Here is a 20,128-nt window from a genome sequence, read left to right on the forward strand (position 1 = left end):
ATCTGTAATTCATATAGAATTTTAATAAGCTGCAGGATTTCTCTCTAAAAGCATTCAGAGTGTTTTGCTTGTTACACTTTGCTGTCTTACTGATACTCAGGGTCTTGGCAAGCAAACTTCTGTAATTCTTTGCAAAGAAGAAAAGAAAACTTCTGGGATTTAAGCTTGAAAGGCGAAATGAGACAACTTGAACGTTCTGGTTTGGTTCGAGTCTACTGTTTGCAGATTTAATCAAGGTCTTCCAGAGGCATCAGCTTGACATTAAATTTAAGTGCCCATTACAATGAGGGTTTGACAGCAGTTCTGGATGTGAAGCTCAGTCTGAGGACATCTTTACAGCTGGAAGGGGGAAAAAAGTTGAGAAGCCTCAAACCACTGTGGTAATTAGATCCATTTGTTCACTTCTTTGCTGATGTTGGCAGAGGGAGAAGAGAGAAGGCTGAGGCAGAGGCACGAGGGGCTGGAGCTGGGACAGCAGTCCAGTGCTCCCGACAGAAACTAGGCAAGCAGGTCCTGTGCTGCCAAGAAAAGTGGCAAAACCCCTCTGACAAATGAGTCAGATGGGGAATTACTTCAAGAGGTTGGTTTGGTTTGTCTCCCTTGCACTGCGGTCAGAACCACAGTGTGTGAAAGGTGCATTTTGAACAGGTGTGCGGGTTGGGCTGGCAGGCCCTTTGGAAGATGCACGGCATTATTTGGGAGGGGGCCTTCAAAATACATTGTTGGCCTGAAGAGTCAGTGTTTCTCACAGGGGTGTCTGACTGACATTCAGGTAATCACTTACTTACCCAAAGCATCTGGCTTTCTTTTTGATGTTGAGTTCCTTTTTGACAAGGAGCTATTGCCTGAGTCTAAGGTTTTTCACCATAATTGGCATTGTAGGCAATTAGCTTTGTGGCTCTATGGAAATCTTGTCACCTGCAGGAAATTGTCTTCCCACATCATCTGACCTTCCTGCCAGAAGTGATCCTATTTCCTGTTATTGGATTTGCTTTCTGTCCCATAAGCTCTTTTTGTCCATTGTTTCATGACATTTTATTTTCTCCAAGAACTATCACTGTAGAACCTTATCAAAAGCTGAAGAATATGTCTGTATATAAAGCTTCTGTATTTCCCCTGAGCCTTCAACTGCAGTACTGTTTTTGAACATTGATGACAAGGTAATGAAACAACACTGCTAATAAATGCATGATGGAATTTCCAATTCAGCCCTGAGTTTCTAGGTATTCATTCATCATAATAGAGCTACGAGGCTCTTCAAGGGTTTTGGGAGTTTTTTTTGTTTTGTATTTTGTTTTGTACTGAAAGCATAGAAAATAAATTCAGCAAATGATGCATTTAATTTAAGACTGTGAAATAAGAAAACCATCTAATGCAAATTTTCCTGATTCCACCACCACCTTTTTTTTTTTTAATTTTAGCTTCCACTTGGGTCGTAGAAGATACGAAGATCATCGTTACTGATGGAAAAGGACATAGTGCTACCTGCTTCTCTTTCATCTTCCCTCTCACTGCAGAGAATTAGAATGATGATTTAATGATCCTCCACCACCCTTAACTCTTGGTTCTCACTAGAGTTCCTGCCTGGTGCTCTTCTCACTCCATGCGTCTCCCTGGGTGATCTCCTCCACTCCCTTGTTGTTACTTCCCATCTATACGCAAATAATTCCCAAATCTGCATTTCCAACTGGGACCTCTCCTCTGAGCACAGACCCATCCATGCAGCTGCCTCTTGGGCCTCCATCAGGATATCTGATGTACATCAGGATATCCCACGTATATCTCTGATGTGTCCAAAATCAAACCTGTTCTCTTTCTTCCCATGAATTGGTGATTGTAGAATCTCTAAGTTAACCTTGACTGTTCTCTCTTACTTTCTCCACACATCCAAGTCCAACTGATTCTGTTTTAAAATCAGCATGTCTAAGCCAGTGAATCTCAACGGGGGGCAGTTTTGCCCACAGGAGACATCTGGTAATGTCTGGAGACATTTTTGGTTGTCACTACTGGAGGAGGCCTGCTACTGGCATCTAGTGGGTAGAGGCCAAGGATGCTGCTGAACAGCCTACAATGCACCGGACAGCCCCTCACAACAAAGAAATGTCAGTAGTGCCAAGGTTGAGAAATCCCAAACAGTTTCCTCTCCTCCCATTCCCACTTGTACTGCCCTGGATTACTCTCTCCTCACTGCTAGCTTGTATTACATCACCACAGTGATCTCTTCACTTCCTATCCTAGTCTCTATTGCCTACCCTGCACCTATTCCCACATCCTTCTTCAAAATGTAACCTGAGTACTTTTTTCCCCCTAAAGTATTTGTCTTCTCAAACATGGCTCTCTCTTACCTATATAATGAAGTCCAACAGCCCATGATTTCATGTATGAGGAGGCCCTCCATGGCCTGACCACTGCCTGCCTCTGCAGTCTCATCTATTGCCAGTCACCTTCTTTTCTATGATCCAACCTGTGATTTAGCCATTCCAGACAAGCTTGCCCTGCACACTCACTGTGCTCTCATCTCTCTCATCCTTGTTACTCTTCCAGCCTGGAACACCCTTTCATTCCTTGCCCTGCTAACTACTGCTTCTCCTCTAAGGCTCGGGTTAGGTACACATTCTTTCAGTCTTCTCTGATGACCCCAGTATAGGTTTGTTGTCCCTTTTAGGCCATCTAACATATTTATATCATACTACTTACTGTATTTATCATCATCTATTATGTCCCCTTCATTGGACTATAAAGTCCTTGAGGGAAGACACTATATCACTTTCATATTTGAATCCCTAATAATTAGCATTGTCTCTAGTTCTTAGCATGATGCTCAACAATCTTGGGCACTCAGTAAGTGTATGTAGAGTGAATGAATGTTTACTTATTATCCCACAGGAATCTCAAATTCAGTGTTTCCAAAACCTACAAATAAGGGGTAGAATGACTCAGGGGCCTTTTACTAAACCAAGGTTTTAGTAAAAGGACCTAATGTCAGTGGATTCCCCCTTTGACTGCCTCACCTTTGACACCTTTGTGGCCAGGCGGAGTAGATAGAGAATTGTAAACTGAAACTGGAGGATTGCCTATATATGGCGTACACCATGGTGTGAAAAATTGCTGAAACAGTGTCACAAAGTACTTGCTGTCCTTGTAAAGGGAAGAGCCGAGGCAACCTGAGCTTCAGTTAGAGAAAGCATCCTAAAATGGCCTCTGTCAGGGCTGCGATATTTCCATGGGCTCACGTATGATTCCCAATGGCAATGATGCCTGTGTGCTACCTAGTCTCCAAGCACTTCAAACATCCTTTCATGCAGATCAAATCAGGAGCCACCATGGCACCTCTGGAAGTGGATAAGAATAGTAATCATCTGCATTTTCCCTAAAAAATAAAATGACACCTGGAGAGATTAAATCCCCTGAGCTGGGTCACAAACTCCCTGATGAATCAGGGTCTGTGACTCTGGCCTGTACATTCTTCTCCATCATTGGTTTTCACACCGAGGGCCTGAGGACCAGCGTCCATGGCTGAGCAGCCCAAACTGCAGGCCCCAACTAGACCAACTCTTTTCTATTGTTTTAGACAAGTGAGTTAATTCTCTTGCTTCAATTTTCTCCTCTGTAAAATTGGGATAATAATATTACCTACATTTTAGGATTGGTGTGAGATTGAATGAGATAACTTGTTGTCAAATGCTTTGTATATGGTCTGACACATGGTTTAAATAATTGTTAGCTATTATTTTATAGGGGTCCTATTAAATTTTGTTTGAAGAAAGGGTTTGCCCAAAATAAAATTTAGAAACTACAATAATAGAATATTTCTTGTGGTAAAGGAGAAGAATATTTTAATTTTGCTCTATAAAAAAAAAAAAAAATTCCGGAACCCTTAGCTCTTGAGATAAAAGCAAACTACAGACTCTCGAAAGTATAAGGAGTTTCTACTACCAAGATTTCTCCTAACTGTGGCTTCCTTGATATCACGGAATAATCTAGAAAAAGTAGAGCCAGAACTGGCACACAAAATTGTGGGAAGTTTCATATGCCTTGTGTTGTCCATCAGCTCCTCAAGAATAGTTAACGTATCATCTCTTGCCTTGGTCAGAGGGCTACCCATTTATTCCCTTGTCTATTCCATGGCACCTTCTCTGTCATTTCAATTCAATCCCTCTCCTGAGACCACAACAACCTGTCTCCTGTAAGACGTGATCTGGGTTTTAGTCATAGAAATCAGAGGGAAGATTTGGATTTTTTTCTTTTGGCGTCCCATCCAGGCCCCTGTGCTATTATGGTGGATGTCCCGTCAGTAGGTCCGTTAAGAAGCTAGAAGGTTCAGGACACATCCAACTTCTTGGTACTAAGAATACCACTTAAATCCATACAAAATTTCCTTAATAACTGGATCTGTACATCAAATAAGTTAAGCACCAGAGTTACATACAGCTTCTATTCATACTCAAATTGCAAGCTGTAAAAAGCACCAAGGCAAAAGGGAATACATACAGCCTGTGGGCGACCTTATGCTTACTTTAGGAAAAACAGCCTATTTGTGAAGGTATTATCCGCTGTTTAGGCGGACAAAGTTAATGAGAAAGGCTATCTGCAGATTCCTGCCACTTAACCTGGGAGAATACAGCCCACCCCAGATATATTTGTATATTTCCTCCTTTTAAGCCTTTCTAACAGCAAGCACTCTAGAGGTGTCCTAATTCAACCTCTCACCCAACATAGTAAAGATTTTCAGCTTTTGGACCCTATAGTCTCTGTTGCAACTACTCAATTCTGTTATTATAGTGCAAAAGCAACCATAGACAATACATAAACAGATGGGTATGGCTAGATTTGGCCTGCAATCTGGCCAGATGTGACCCACAAACCATAGTTAATTAATCTTTGACCTAGATGAAAGGGGCAAAATCTTTGAGGATACAAATTACCAAAACTAACTGAAAAAGAAATGGAACACCTGAATAACCCTATATCAATTAAAAATAGATTTTGTAACTTAAAATTGTCCCCTAAAACAATTCTAGACTCAAATGTCTTCACTGGTACATTCTATCCAATAAAAACTAAAAACAAAACCAACCCTACACAAACTGTTTCAGAAACTAAAGGAGGGCAGTACACTTCCCAACTCATATTATGAAGCTAGCACTGCCCTGAATCCAAAAAGCAGAGATCACATTACAAAGAATATTACAGACCAATACCCCTCAGGAATAGAGGCAAAACTCCTTAACAAAATGTTAGCGACTAATATTGAGCCATATATAAAAAGGATAATACATCATGACCAATTGAGGTTTATCCCAAGATTGCAAGGTCAGGTTAACTTTCAATAATCAATCAATGTAATTCAACATGTTAACAAAATAAAAGACAAAAAAGTGTGATCACTTCAATAGATGCAGAGAAAGCATGTGACAAAACTCAACATTGGTTCATGACAAAAACTCTCAATAAACAAGCAATAGAAGCAAACTTCCTTTACCTGATAGAGGACATCTATGAAAATCCTAGAGGTAAGACCAGACTTAATGGTGAAAGATTTTTTTTTTTTAAACATCTGGAACAAGACAAGAACATCCAGTCTCACCATTTCTCTTTCAACACTATCCTGGGGGTCCTAGCTAGTGCAATAAGCCAAGAAAAAGAAATGAAAAGCATACAGTTTGGAAAAGAAGAAACAAAACTGTCTTTATTCACTGATGACATGATTATATATATAGAAATCCTATGGAATCTTCAGAAATGTTACTGGAATAAATAAGTGAATTTAGTAAGATCAGGGGATACAAAGCCAATATACAAAATTTACTTATAGTTCTATATACTGTGGGAGATCAAGATTTGGCCACCCTGAAATATGTCTCTTTACTTTGATTATTTTCTCTGACGGACATTTGACCTCCCCCACTACCTGCCTAAAGAATTTGACATAGTAACTCCTTCCTGGAATAGATCTTCTATCTGATGGCTGTAATATAATGTAAAATAGATGTTACAATAGGAAAGGCACCAACAAGCCCATTAGCGGAAGTTCTGTCTCTCTGGCCACATTCTCTGGATGGCCCTGCGAGTAGTTGCCAGACAAACATTTATATTTATAAGGGAAATCTCCGTTTGTAAAGATATCTCCCTCTCTGTATTGGGAAGAGGGGGGATGACCTCATTTCTAGAAACTTATTGATGTGGAAGATGAGGCCTTAAATCTGCATAATAACCTTACTCTTGTTTACAGTGCTTTAGTGGTAATCTCCTTTAACTGACCCCCCCCACCCCCAACATCCTCCTTTGTCCTTGGCTGAACATGGTATTTAAGATGAGAATTTCTGCTATTGTGTTGAGAAATGCAGTGTCCCTGCTTTCTCCCATGTATACATGTTATTAAACTTGGTAGTATTTTCTCCTGCTAACCTGTTTGTTAATTATTTGGCCAGCCATAAGAACCTTAAGGGAAAGGGCAGAGGGGGATTCTCCCTCTTCCCCCACAATACTATCAATAAACAATTAGAAATTGAAAATTTAGGGGTTCCAGTTCAAGACAACGATGTAGGAAGATTCTGAACCCACCTCCTCCCGTGGACACACTGATTCTACAGATACATATGGAACAATTTCCTCTGAAAAAAACCCAAAACCTAGCTGAGTGACTCCTACACATCAGGCAAATGAGAAAAAAACCCACATTGAAGCGAATAGCAGAGGCTGAGACACAATTGCACCATAAATTCAACCCCCAGTGCAGCAACCCACAATTGGGAGGGAGCTCAAAACCCTGAGCTTCTCCCTGAGGAGTGAAGGGTATGAACCCCACATTGTGCACCCCAACTCTTAAGACCTGCACCTGAAAGATGAGCCCCCAAAATATCTAGCTTTGAAAGCCAGTGGGGCTTGGAGCCATGAGACCCACAAAGCTATAACGAACTGAGAAACAGTTCTTAAAGGACTTGTTCACACAGACTCACCCACGCTAGGACCCAATGCAGAGGCAGCTGACTGAAAGTCACTCAGACTTTCTGTAAAAGAGTCTTATTTGCTTATCTTAAAGCATCAGCCTGAGAGGCAGGCATCTAATTTAACACACATCTAGGGACCTACTGAAATACTCTCCAGGGACAGAGGTCAGCAGGTACTCTCCCTCTGCCTTACTTCAGCTCACCAGTACCTCCCTGAAAGAGCTTGTACCCTCATCTGGCATCCTGATTTTTGCAGCTGCCACCCAGGGGACCCTCTAGATCACCTGCGTTGGGTAGCCAGCAGGGCTTACACTTGTGGGTCCCACAGGACTGTAACAAACAGAGAGAGAGTTCTTAACCAGCTACCAACCCCAGGGCACGCCAAGAGGCAACTGACTGAGGCACCCAGTCTTTCTGTGAAAGAGGTCTATTAGTCAATCTTCATAGCTGTGGCCTGAGGGATAGAGCTTTAGAATACATTCAAACTTAAATTGTTATCAACTTAAAATAGACTTTTATAAAATAAGTTGTTTTATGTAAGCCTCATGGTAACCACAAAGCAAAAACCTATAGTAGATATACAAAAGATGAAGAGAAAGGAATCTAAGCATACCACTACAGAAAATCATAAAATCACAAAGGAAAAGATCAAGAGAAGAAGAAAAGAATAGAGGAACTATAAAACAGCCAGAAAATAATTAACAAAATGGCAATAATTACAAACCTATCACTAATTACTTTAATGTAAATAGACTAAATTCTCCAATAGAGTGGCAGAATGGATTAAAAAAACAAGACCCATCTATATGCAGCAGTCTACAAGAGACTCACTTCAGATAAAGGATACATACAGACAGAAAATAAAGGATGGAGAAAGATAGTCCAGGCATTTGGAACCAAAAGAAAGCTGGGGTAGCTATCTTTATATCAGACAAATTAGATTTTAAGCCCAAGACTGTAATAAGAGACAAAGAAGGGCATTACATAGTGATAAAGGGGTCAATCCACCAAGAGGATATAACATTTGTAAATATTTATGTATCCAACATAGGAGCACCTAAATATATAAAGCAAATATTAACAGACCTAAAGGGAGAAATAGACAGCAGTACAAGAATAGTAGAGGACTTTAATACCCCACTTTCATCAGTGGATAGATGTCTAGACAAAAAGTCAATAAGGAAACATTGGCCTAAAATAACTTCAAACTACATGAACTTAATAGATATATACAGAACATTTCAATCACAATTGTATGAAACTAGAAATCAATTACAAGAACAAAAACTGGAAAATTCACAAATAGGTGGAGAGTAAACAACATGCTCCTGAACAACCAATGGGTCAAAGAAGAAATCAATAAAAACCTTGAGAGAAATGAAAATGGATATACAAAATATCAAAACTTATGGGATGCAGTAAAAGCAGTTCTATGAGGGAATTACATAGCTATAAATGCCTACATCAAGAAACATGAAAAATAAGAGCAGAAATAAATGAAATAGAGACTAAAAATACAACAGAAAAGATCAATGAAATTAAGATCTGGTTCATTGAAAAGATAAAAATTGACAAACCTTTAGCTAGACTCACCAAGAAAAAAGAGAAAGGACTTAAAAGAATAAAATCAGAAATGAAAGAAGAGATATTACAATGTTCTGTATACCATGGAAATACAAAGGATAATAAGAGACTACTATGAACAATTATACGCCAACAAATTTGACAACCTAAGGAAATGGATAAATTCTTAAAAAGTTACAACCTAGCAAGGCTGAATCGTGAAGAAATAGAAAATACGAACAGACAAATTACTAATAAGGAGATTGAATTAGTAATAAAAAACCTTCTAACAAACAAAAGTCCAGGGCCAGATGGCTTCACTGGTGAATTTTACCAAACATTCAAAGAAGAATTAACACCAATCCTTCTCAAACTCTTCCAAAAATTAGAAGAGCAGGGAAAACTTCCAAGCTCATTTACAAAGCCAACATTACCCTGATACGAAAACCAGACAAGGATGCCACAAGAAAAGGAAATTATAGGCCAATGATGGTTCCCTGATGAACCTAGATGCAAAAATCCTCAACAAAATATTAGCAAATTGAATTAAACAATACATTAAAGGATCATACACCAAGATCAAGTGGGATTTATTCCAGGGATGAAGGTGGTTCGATCTACAAATCAATCAATGTGATACCCCAGATTAGCAGAATAAAGTTTAAAAATCATATGGTCACTTCAATAGATGCAGAAAAAGCATTTGACAAAATTCAACATCAATTTGTGAAAAAAACTTTCAACAAAGTGAGTATAGAGGAAACATACTTCAACATAATAAAGGCCTTATGTGACAGCCTGTAGCTAACGTTATACTTGATGGTGAAAAGCTGAAAGCTCTTCCTCTAAGATCAGGGACAAGACAAGGATGCCCACTCTCACTACTTTTATTCAACATAGTATCGGAAGACCTAGCTAGAGCAACTAGGCAAGAAAAAGATATAAAAGACATCCAAATCAGAAAGGAGGAAGTAAAACTGTCACTATTTGCAGATGGCATAATATTATTTATAGAAAACCCTAAAGACTTCACTAAAAAACTGTTAGAACTAATAAAATCAGTAAAGCTGCAGGATACAAAATCAATACAAAACATCTGTTGTGTTTCTATACACTAATAACAAACTGACAGAAAGAGTAGTCAAGAAAACAATCCCATTTACAATCGAATCAAAAACAATAAAATACCTAGGAATAAATTTAACCAGAAAGGTGAAAGACCTACACACTGAATACTATAAGACGCTGATGAAAGAAATTGAAGAAAACACAAATAAATGGAAAGATATTCCATGCTCATGGATTGAAAGAATTCGTATTGTTAAAATGTCCATATTACCTGAAGTGAGCTACATATTCAAGGCAATTCCTATTAAAATTTTAAGTGCATTTTTCACAGAAATAGAACAAACAATCCTAAAACTTGCGTGGAACCACAAGAGACCCTGAATAGCTAAAACAATCCTGAGAAAGAAGAACAAAGCTGTAGGCATCACAATTCCTATTTTCAAACTATATTACAAAGCTATAATAATCAAAACATTATGGTATTAGCATTAAAAACAGAGACATAGCTCAATGGAACAGTATAGAGTGCAAAAATAAACCAACTCATATATGGTCATTTAATTTACAACAAAGTAGTAAAGAATATACAGTATAGAGAGCCCAGAAATAAACCCATACATATGTGGTCTATTAATTTATGACAAAGGAGCAAAGAATATACAATGGGGAAAGGATATTCTCTTCAATAAATGGTGTTGGGAAAACTTGAAAGCCACATGAAAAGAAAGAAATTAGACCCCTATCTTACACCATACACCAAAATAAACTCAAAATGCTTTAAAGACTTGAAAAAAAGAGCTGAAGCCATAAAACTCCTAGGAGAAAATATAGGGGTAAGCTCCTTGACATAGGTGTTGGTGATGATTTTATGGATTTGACACCAAAAGCAAAGGCAACAAAAGCAAAAACAAACAAGTGGGTGTACATCAAACTAAAAAGCTTCCACACAGCAAAAGAAACCATCAACGCAATGAAAAGGCAAACTATGGAATAGGAGAAAATATTGCAAATCATAGTATCTGATAAGGGGTTAATATCCAAAAATATAAGTAACTCCTACAACTCAATAGCAAAAAATGAAACTATCTGATTAAAAAATGGGCAGAGGGGAGTGATGTCAACATCATGGTTGTGTAAGATGTCCCTCCTTTTTGTCCCACTTTCAACAACAAAAACCCAGCATCTATCCTCAAAGAAAAAGTACCTTTGTGGGAGTTTCAGGATCTAATTCCGTACTCTAAAGGACCCAGGAGGAGTCTTACCCACATGTGCATCAGATAATAGGCAGACAGACCTCAGTATGGGCTGCGGAACCAGCAGAAGCCAGTGAACTGGCCCCACCCCCTCCTGACCATGGTTGAGGAAAACCTGGAGATTGCTGTCTTGGACAGAGAGCCAGAACAAGAGAGACTTTGTAGAAGTCCAGCCTTCCTGAAGAGAGATGCTATCACTCTGTTGGAGCAAACAGAAAAATATGAGTGTGGACGTATTGAAGAAGATAAGAGGAACTTTACCAGTGCTGCCCCTCTCCCAAGGTGACCAGAGCAGGGATAAACTAGCCAGTAGTGATCTCTCCTGTGGGGAAAGGAGAACACCAAGTGAGTTCCTGGCTACCCCAGCTATGTGTGAAGCTGCTGGAGAAACCCATTTCTCTCCAGCAGCACCCACAGTATTGTGGCGGGACCTCCTGACTTGGAGGAGGGAGGAGATTGGAAAGGACGCAGATAAGGATATCAAAGTGAATTAAAGGGAGATGGTTCCTGCTGACTCTGTTCAGGACTCCTGCAGAAAGCCCTCTCACATGAGCTGCTGGAAGATTCTCTCCTAAGGATCTCTCCACCCAGGCTGTGGGTACTCCCAACAGTCTGAGTGCTAAACCCACACCTCCCCTTGCTCTGCGGCCAGCTCTTTGTGTTCACTCCCAAGAGCAGCAATGAGAGTGAGCTCCAATAAATAGGGAATGTGCTCAGAATAGCAGCCTAGGGTCTGTGGGCAAGGCAGAAACCACAAACTGGAGCTGTAGCACCAGCTGCCGGGAAACAAATAGAGGTTCCCAGCAGCCATCCTGATGAGTTGTAAACACCAGAGAAGACACATCAGCTTAAGAATTCTGTCACAAGAGAGAGTAAGAAGTGTGGAGCAGGTGTATCCATACTACGTTGGAGAAAATCCCAGATATAAGCAGGACCAATGAAAAATATCTCTCACCCAAAGACAACTTGTAAAGACTCCAAGAGGTGTCTGCTAATTCAAATGCAAAAATAGCAGTGTTATACTCCAAGGAATATGAAGAACCAAGGAAACATGTCATCATCAAAAGATAATAATAATCCTCCAGTAACTGAACTCAAAGACATGATATGTTGTGATCTAGCTGATAAAGAATTCAAAATAGCTATTTTGATAAAACTCAATGAGCTCCAAGAAAACAGAGAAAGACAAATAAAATCAAGAAAACAATACATTAACAAAATGAAAAATTTAACAAAGAGATAGATATCACAGAAAGGGACCAAACAAAAATTCTGAAGCTAAAGAATTAAGTGAATGAAATGAAAAATGCAATAGAGAACACCTATGACAGAATAGTCCAAATGGAAGACAGGATCAGTGAGCTAGAGTATGGGTACTTTGAAAAAACCCAGTCTGAGGACAATAAAGGCAAAAAGAGTGAAAAAGAGCAAAGAAAGCCTACATGATCTACAGGAAACCATCAAATGTAAAAGTATTAGAATAATGGAATACCAGAAGGAGAAGAGAGGGAGCAGGGGGCAGAAAGTTTATTTAAATAAATAATAGCTGAGAACTTCTCAAACCTGGGGACTGACTTGGATATCCAAGTTCATGAAGCTATTAGATCATCCCATTATCTCCATGTAAAACAATCTTCTCCAAGACACATTATCATGAAGCTGTAACAAATCAAAGACAAAAAATCCTAAAAGCAGCAAGAGAAAAAAATTATTGTAACCTAAAGTCGAACTCCCATTAGGCTATAACTGGATTTCTCAGCAGAAACCATACAGGCCAGGAGAGTGTAAATGATATATTCAAAAAATGTTGAAAGAAAGTGCCAGCCATGAATACTCTATTCAGCAAAGTTATTCTTTTGATATGAGGGAGAAGTAGAGACACTCCCAGACAAACAAAACTTGAGCAAGTTCACACCACTAGATCTGCCTTGAAAGAAATGCTGAAAGGAGTTTTTCAAGTTGAAATGAAAGATGCTAATTAGTAACATGAATATGTACAAAAATATACAACACTTTGGTAAAGGTAAATATAGAGTCAGATTTAGAAGACTCTAATTTTGTAATAGGATAATGTGTTAACCACTTAACTGTAGTATAAAGATTAAAGGAATAGAGTATTAAAAATAACTATAACTAGTATAATTTGTTAATGAGTATACGGTATAAAAAGTGGTAAATTGGGACATCAAAAATACAAAAGGGGGAGAAAAATGGTAGAATTTTTGTATATGATCAAAGATAAGTTGCTATCAGCTTAAAATGGGCTGTTTTATCTATAAGATATTTTAAGTAAACCTCATGGTAACCATAAAGCAAAACCTATGATAGATTCACAAAAGATAAAGAAAAGTTTTCAGAGCATACCACCACAGAAAAATCACCAATTCACAAAGGTAGGCAGAAACAGAGGAAAAAAGAAATAATGGAAATACAAAACAGCCGGAAAGCAATTAATATGAAGGCATTAGTAAATCCTTACATATCGATAATTACTCTAAATGTAAATGAATTGAATTCATGAATCAAAAGGCACAGACTTGCTGGATGGATAAAAGAATCAAGACGCAACTATATGCTGCCTACAAGAGACTCACTTCAGCTTTAAGGAGAATATGGGTTCAGAGTGAAGGGATAGAAAAAGATATTCCATGCAAGTGGAAACCAAAAGAAAGTGTGGGTAGCTACTTATATAAGATAAAATAGACTTTAAGCCAAAAATGATAACAAGAGACAAAGAAGGTCATTATATTATACTAAAGGGGTCAATTGAACAAGAAGATATAACAATTTTAAATATATGTGCACTCCACATCAGAGCACCTAAATATATTAAGCAAATGCTAACAGATCTGAAGGGAGAAATAGACAAAAATACAATAATAAGAGACTTAAATTTCCCACTTTCAGCAAAGGATAGATCATCTGGACAGAAAATAAACAAGGAAACATTGGACTTGAGCTGTACATTAGAGCAAATGGACCTAACAACATTTATAGAACATTTCATCCAACAGCACCAAAATACACATTCTTCTCAAGTGCACATGGAGCATTCTCCAAAAGAGATCATATGATAGGGCACAAAACAAGTCTTAGTAAATTTAAGAAAATTGAACTCATACCAAGTATTTTTTCTGACCACAATGGTATAAAATTAGACATCAACAACATGAGGAAAGCCAGAAAATTTACAAGCATATGGAAACCAAACAACACACTCTTGAAAACCAGTGAGTCAAAGGATAAAACAAAATGGAAATTAAAAAAATCTGAAGACTAATGAAAATAAAAACACAACACACTAAAACCTGTGGGATGCTGCAAAATCAGTTCTTAGAGTGAAATTTATAGTGATAAATGCATATTAAGAAAATAGAAAGATCTCAAATAGACAGTGTAATTTTATCCATCAAGGAATTAGAAAAACAAGAACAAACTAAGCCAAAAGTTAGCAGAATGAAGGAAAGAAAAAAATTCCAGAGCGGAAATAAATGAAATAGAGACTAAAGGACATTGGAAAAGAAAAACTAAGAGCTATTTTTTTTGAACAGATAAACGAAATTGACAAACCTTTAGCTAGATTAACTAAGAAAAAATAGAGAAGACAAAAGAATAAGAAATGAAAGAGGAGACATTACAAATGATACTACAGAAATACTAGGATCATAAGAGACCACTATGAATAATTATATGCCAACAAATGGACCACCTAGAAGATCTGGATAAATTCCTAGGAACATACAACCTATTGAGAGTGAAGCATGAAGAAATAGAAAATCCAAACAGACCAATAACCAGTAACGAGATTGAGCTAGTAGTCAAAAACCCCCTAACATAAAAAAGCCCAGTACTAGATGGCTTCACTGGTAAATTTTACCAAACATTTAAAAAACCAACGCCAATCCTCAAACTCTTCGAAAAGTAGAAGAGGAAGAATACTCCCAAACTCATTTTATGAGGCCGGCATTACCCTGATACCAAAGTCAGATAAGGACACTACAAGAGAAGAAAACTATAGACCAATATCCCTGATGAATATAAATGCAAAAATTCTCAAGGGAAAACCAAATTCAAAAATGCATTAAAAGAATCAGGACACCATGACAAGTAGAGTTTATTCCTGGGAATCAAGGATGGTTCAACATAAGCAAATCAATAAGTGTGATACACCACATTAAGATAATGAAAGACAAAAATCATATGATCATCTGAATCAGAAAAAGCATTTGATAGAATACAACATCCTTTCATGATAAAAACCCTCAACAAATTGCGTATAGAGGGAACGTACCTTAACCAATAAAGGCTAGCTATATATGACAAGCCCACAGCCAATGTCATACTCCATGGTGAAAGGTTGAAAGCTTTTCCTCTAAGATCAGGTACAAGATAAGAGTGCCTTCTCTCACTATTCTTATTCAGCATAGTATTGAAAGTCTTAGCTAGAGCAATCAGGCAAGATAAAGAAGTAAAATCATCCAAATTGGAAAGGAAGAAGTAAAATTGTTGTTATTTGCAGATTATATGATCTTATATATAGAAAATCCTATTGTCTCAAACAAAAAACTGTTGGAACTAATCAATGAATTCAGTAAAGTTGCAGGATATAAAATCCACATACAGAAATCAGTGACATTTCTATACACAAACAATGAAACACCAGAAAAAAAAATAAAGAAAGATATCCCATTCAGAATAGCATCAAAAATAGTAAAATACTTAGGAATAAATTTAACCAAGTATTCAAAAGATCAGTACAATGAAAACTATAAGACTTTGATGAAAGAAATTAAAGAAGACACAAACAAATGGAAAGATATCCCATGTTCATGGATCAGAAGAATTAGTATTGTAAAATGTCCATACTACCCAAAGCCATCTATAGATTCAATGCAATCCGTATCAAAATTCCAATAAGATTTTTCACAGAAATAGTAAAAACAATCCTAAAATTTGTATGGAACTACCTAAGACCCTGAGTATGAAGATTCCTTATAAAATTAAAAGTAGAATTACCATATGAGCCAGCAATTTCACTTCTGGTTATATATTCCAAAGAAAACAAAAACACTAATGCAAAAATGTACCTGCATCACCATGTTCATTGCAGCATTATTTACAATAGCCAAGATATGGAAACAACCTAAGTGTCCATCAACAGTAGAATGGATAAAGAAGATGTGGTATATATATACAATGGAATATTATACGGCCATGGTAAAGACAGAAATCCTGCCATTTATGACAACATGGATAGACCTTGAGGGCATTATGCTAAGTGAGTTAAGCCAGACAGAAAAAGACAAATAATGTGTGATATCACTTATATGTGGAATCTAAAAACCCAAACTCATAGAAACAGAGTAGAACAGTGGTTACAAGGGGGTGGGGGAATTGGGGAGATGTTGTTAAATGGTACAAACTTGCAACTAGAAGATGAATAAGTTCTGGAGATCTAATGCACAGTGCAGCGATTATAATTGACAGTACTGTGTTATATATTTCAGAAAGTTGCCAGGAGATTAGATCTTAAATGTTCTCATCACAAAAAAGAAATAACATGTGACATGATAGAGATGTTAGCTTACACTAAGGCAGTAATCATATTGCAATATATAAATGTATCAAATCAATATGTGTACACCCTAAACTTACACAATGTTATAAAAAAATCCTCTGCATGGCATATTTGGAAAATAATTATGAAAAAAGCCAATGGGGGGAACAGTGTATCTTTATTATTATCTACTGTTGTTTTTGGTTCATTGTTTTTTATTTCTTTAGTTTCTATCAGCAATAGATAGCAATTGGTGCCCAAGCTATGCCTGAATTTTAACCAGCTCCAGATAACTGATTACATCACTGTGGTTTTAACTCCTACTGGCTTTTCTAAATCTAGTAACTGATTTTTATGGTTCTCCACATCTCAGATAACGATTTTTTTAAAATCTTTTTCCCCAGATACTGTGCCTGGCTCCACCAAAACCATGAGAATATGTTGGTGACTTGCAAATCAATAATGCTATTTGTAAAGTCCACCAACAATTTTCTCTGAGGCAATTTATTCAAATATCAGGTGCACAGTTCTCATTTGAAATGTATTTTGAATTCTTTCAATGTCAAGATTCCCAATACTTTAAAATAACTGGTACTGAATAAAGTAAAAAATAAAAAAGGGCTGAGGAACTAAATAAATATTTTTCCAAAGAAGTTGTTCAAATGGCCAACAGGTACATGAAAAAGTGCCCAACATTGCAAATCATCAGAGAAATGCAAATCAAAACCACAATGAGATATCACCTCATACCCATCTTCAAAAAGACAAGAGATAACAAGTGTTGGCAAGGATGTGGAGAAAAGGGAATCCTTGCGCACTGTTGGTAGGAATGTAAATTGGTGCAGCCACTATGGAAAACAGTATGGCGGTTCCTCAAAAAATTAAAAATAGAACTACCGGGCCGGCCCCGTGGCTTAGTGGTTGAGTGCGTGCGCTCTGCTACTGGCAGCCCGGGTTCTGATCCCGGGCACGCACCGACGTACCATTTCTCTGGCCATGCTGAGGCCGCGTCCCACATACAGCAACTAGAAGGACGTGCAACTATGACGTACAACTATCTACTGGGGGGCTTTGGGGAAAAAAAGGAGGAGGATTGACAATAGATGTTAGCTCAGAGCTGGTCTTCCTCAGCAAAAAAACAGAGGAGGATTAGCACGGATGTTAGCTCAGGGCTGATCTCCCTCACAAAAAAAAAAAAAAAAAAAAAAAAAAAAAAAAATAGAACTACCATATGGTTGAGCAGTCCCACTTTGGGGTATGAATCAAAGGAAATGAAAACAAGATATCAAAGAGATGTCTGCACAATCATGTTCAGTGAAGCATTATTCACAACAGCCAAAATATGGAAACAACCTAAGTATCCATCAATGGATGAATGAATAAAGAAGATGTGGTGTACATATACAATGGAATAATATTCAACTATGAGAAAGAAGGAAGTCCTGCCATTTGCAATAACATTTTTGGAGCTTGAGGGCATTATGTTAAGTGAAATAAGTCAGAGAAGGACAAATACTGTATGGTATCGTTTATATGTGGAATCTTAAAAAAAAAAAAAAAGGCGAACTCGTAGAAACTCGGAGTAGAAAAGTGATTGCCAGGTGCTGGGGTTGGGAGAAACAGGGAGAGGTTGAGGTTGGTAAAATTGTACAAACTTTCAGCTATAAGATGAATAAGGTCTGAGGATCTAATGTAAAACACGGTGACTATAGTTGATAACACTGTATTATATAATTGAAATTTGCTAAGAGAGTAGAACTTTAAATGTTCTCACCAAATGTATATATATATGAGGTGATGGATGTGTTAATTAACTAGATGGGGGGGAATCCTTCCAATATACAAACGTATATAAAATCACCATGACGTACAATTTAAACATCTTTTATACCTCAATAAAGTTGAAAAAATATAGTAACATATAAGAGGAAAAAAAGGCTAGGTTTCAGTGTTTGTGAGGACTGGCCTTTTCCAGGTTTATTTTATTCAAAGATATAGTTTTTGAAGAGTGTAAAATGAAAGTGCCGTGTGTTTAAGAGGACTCTTTATCTTGCTGGGCCTTAAGAGGTTGACTGACTTCTTCCAGTTTGTCTGGGACTTTCCCAGCATTAGCACTAAAAGTGCTGTATCCTGGGGTACCCCTCAGTCCAAGGAAGATTGGGACAGTGGTCCCTCTAGCCTTGAGCTCCAATCTTTACACCATGAGACAGCAGAAAGCTCTGCTCAGCTTCTCAGTCTTTTGACTGGTTGTTGTGAGCCAGTAAATGCCTAAAGGGTTAAAAGGATGTCCAGTGTCCCCTGCACATCAAGATCATATCCGTGGTCAGATTTTTAATTTGCTTTTCCTTTGCCTGCCATACTATTCTACTAAATCTTCACTGTATGTAGAAAATTTCCTGCAATTAGTAGATCCTAAAGAAATACTTGTTGAATAAAGAAATAAATGTGTCCTACTGAGTTGCACTTCCAGACTTTCTCAAGACCATGAGCCTGCCTCACTGCAAATTATGCCACGGTAAATAACTCCCTACCTGACTATTAGGGTCCCCTTCTCCAGTAGATTGAAATTGAGATGTTTAACGGGGTTCACTTGTCCAACTGGTTTTTCGCAGTTAAACCAAGGAGCACAATACAAGACCCAGAAGTTTAACTTAGAATAATTTAAATTCTCTATGAAATTCACAGCTCAACCGCCCATGAACATCTTCCTATGTCCTTCAGAAAGTCATGCAGGAGTGGCTTTATGTTAATGATCAGTCTGTCAAAGCAAAATGCAAATGATTATGAGTCATTTTGTCGAGTGAGTGTACCTGTGCTGTGGACTGTTGATGAGCTCAAAGGAAGAGGTGTGCGCCAGGGAACTCACACTGTGGCGAAGATTCTCATCAGTGCCATCTGTATCTCTGAGAGCTCTTAACAGCCAATGAGGCCTTAAAAGAAAAATAGAGAACCAGAGCTGGAGGCTGGTTTGGGAGAATGATTATGTTGCTATTGTGAGGTCCCTTGTGAAGTACATTCTTGACAATGCATAACAAGATAAGATTCCTCAAATCAATTTCCTTGGGATACATTTTTTTCAGTAAGATGGAGAGTGTCTTATCCATAGAGCAGTGGTATGGGGATGTGATGGTGGGCAAAACATATTTTTTATATGTGCTTACAGAAGCCAGGTCAAGAAAGTAAAATATATAAACGATTATATAAACATAATAATAATAGCTGCCATTTATTGGGTCAATCAAAATCTTTGGAGCCATCTTCAACTCCTTTCTTCCTCTCACACCCTACTTTCAATCTGTAAATCCTGTTGCCTCTATCATCAAAACATATCCAGAACATGACCATTTCCCCTCACCTCTACTGTTCTCACCCTGTTCCAAGGTCTTATCAATTCTTGCCTGAATTATTGCAATAACCTTTAACTGGTATAACCTATTCCTAAATTTGTTGAACATTTAATGACAGATTGAGCAAAGACAATATATTTTTGTTTGTTTATAAACAGCAAGTTGAATAAAATTTAAATAATTGTTTTTCTAAGCTTTTGTATGGTGAGAGGAAAAGCTTTGGGGGTGGGAATGGGGAGAGGCAGATTATGGCCAGCCAGCCAAATCCTTGCTGCATGTTTTTGTAAATAAAGTTTTATTGGAACACAACCATGCCCATTCAACTGCATATTGTGTATGGCTGCTCACGATACAATGGCAGGGTTGACTAGTCTAAACAGAGACCATATG

The 20,128-nt window shown here is 37.7% G+C and overlaps 1 long non-coding RNA gene across 1 annotated transcript in view; it reads right to left on the minus strand.

Moving 5' to 3' along the window:
• LOC147915737 (uncharacterized) overlaps positions 1 to 19,316 on the minus strand; it is a 36,628-nt gene extending 17,312 nt beyond the window's left edge. Inside the window, exon 1 of the long non-coding RNA XR_015554168.1 lies at positions 19,202 to 19,316. This is a non-coding gene — a long non-coding RNA (uncharacterized LOC147915737). The remainder of the gene's footprint in view (positions 1 to 19,201) is intronic.
• Between the last annotated feature and the right edge of the window lie 812 nt (positions 19,317 to 20,128).

The sequence above is a fragment of the Ceratotherium simum genome, chromosome 13 (assembly GCF_057802395.1).
Source record: "Ceratotherium simum simum isolate JZ-2026a chromosome 13, ASM5780239v1, whole genome shotgun sequence".
NCBI classification, from domain to species: domain Eukaryota; kingdom Metazoa; phylum Chordata; class Mammalia; order Perissodactyla; family Rhinocerotidae; genus Ceratotherium; species Ceratotherium simum.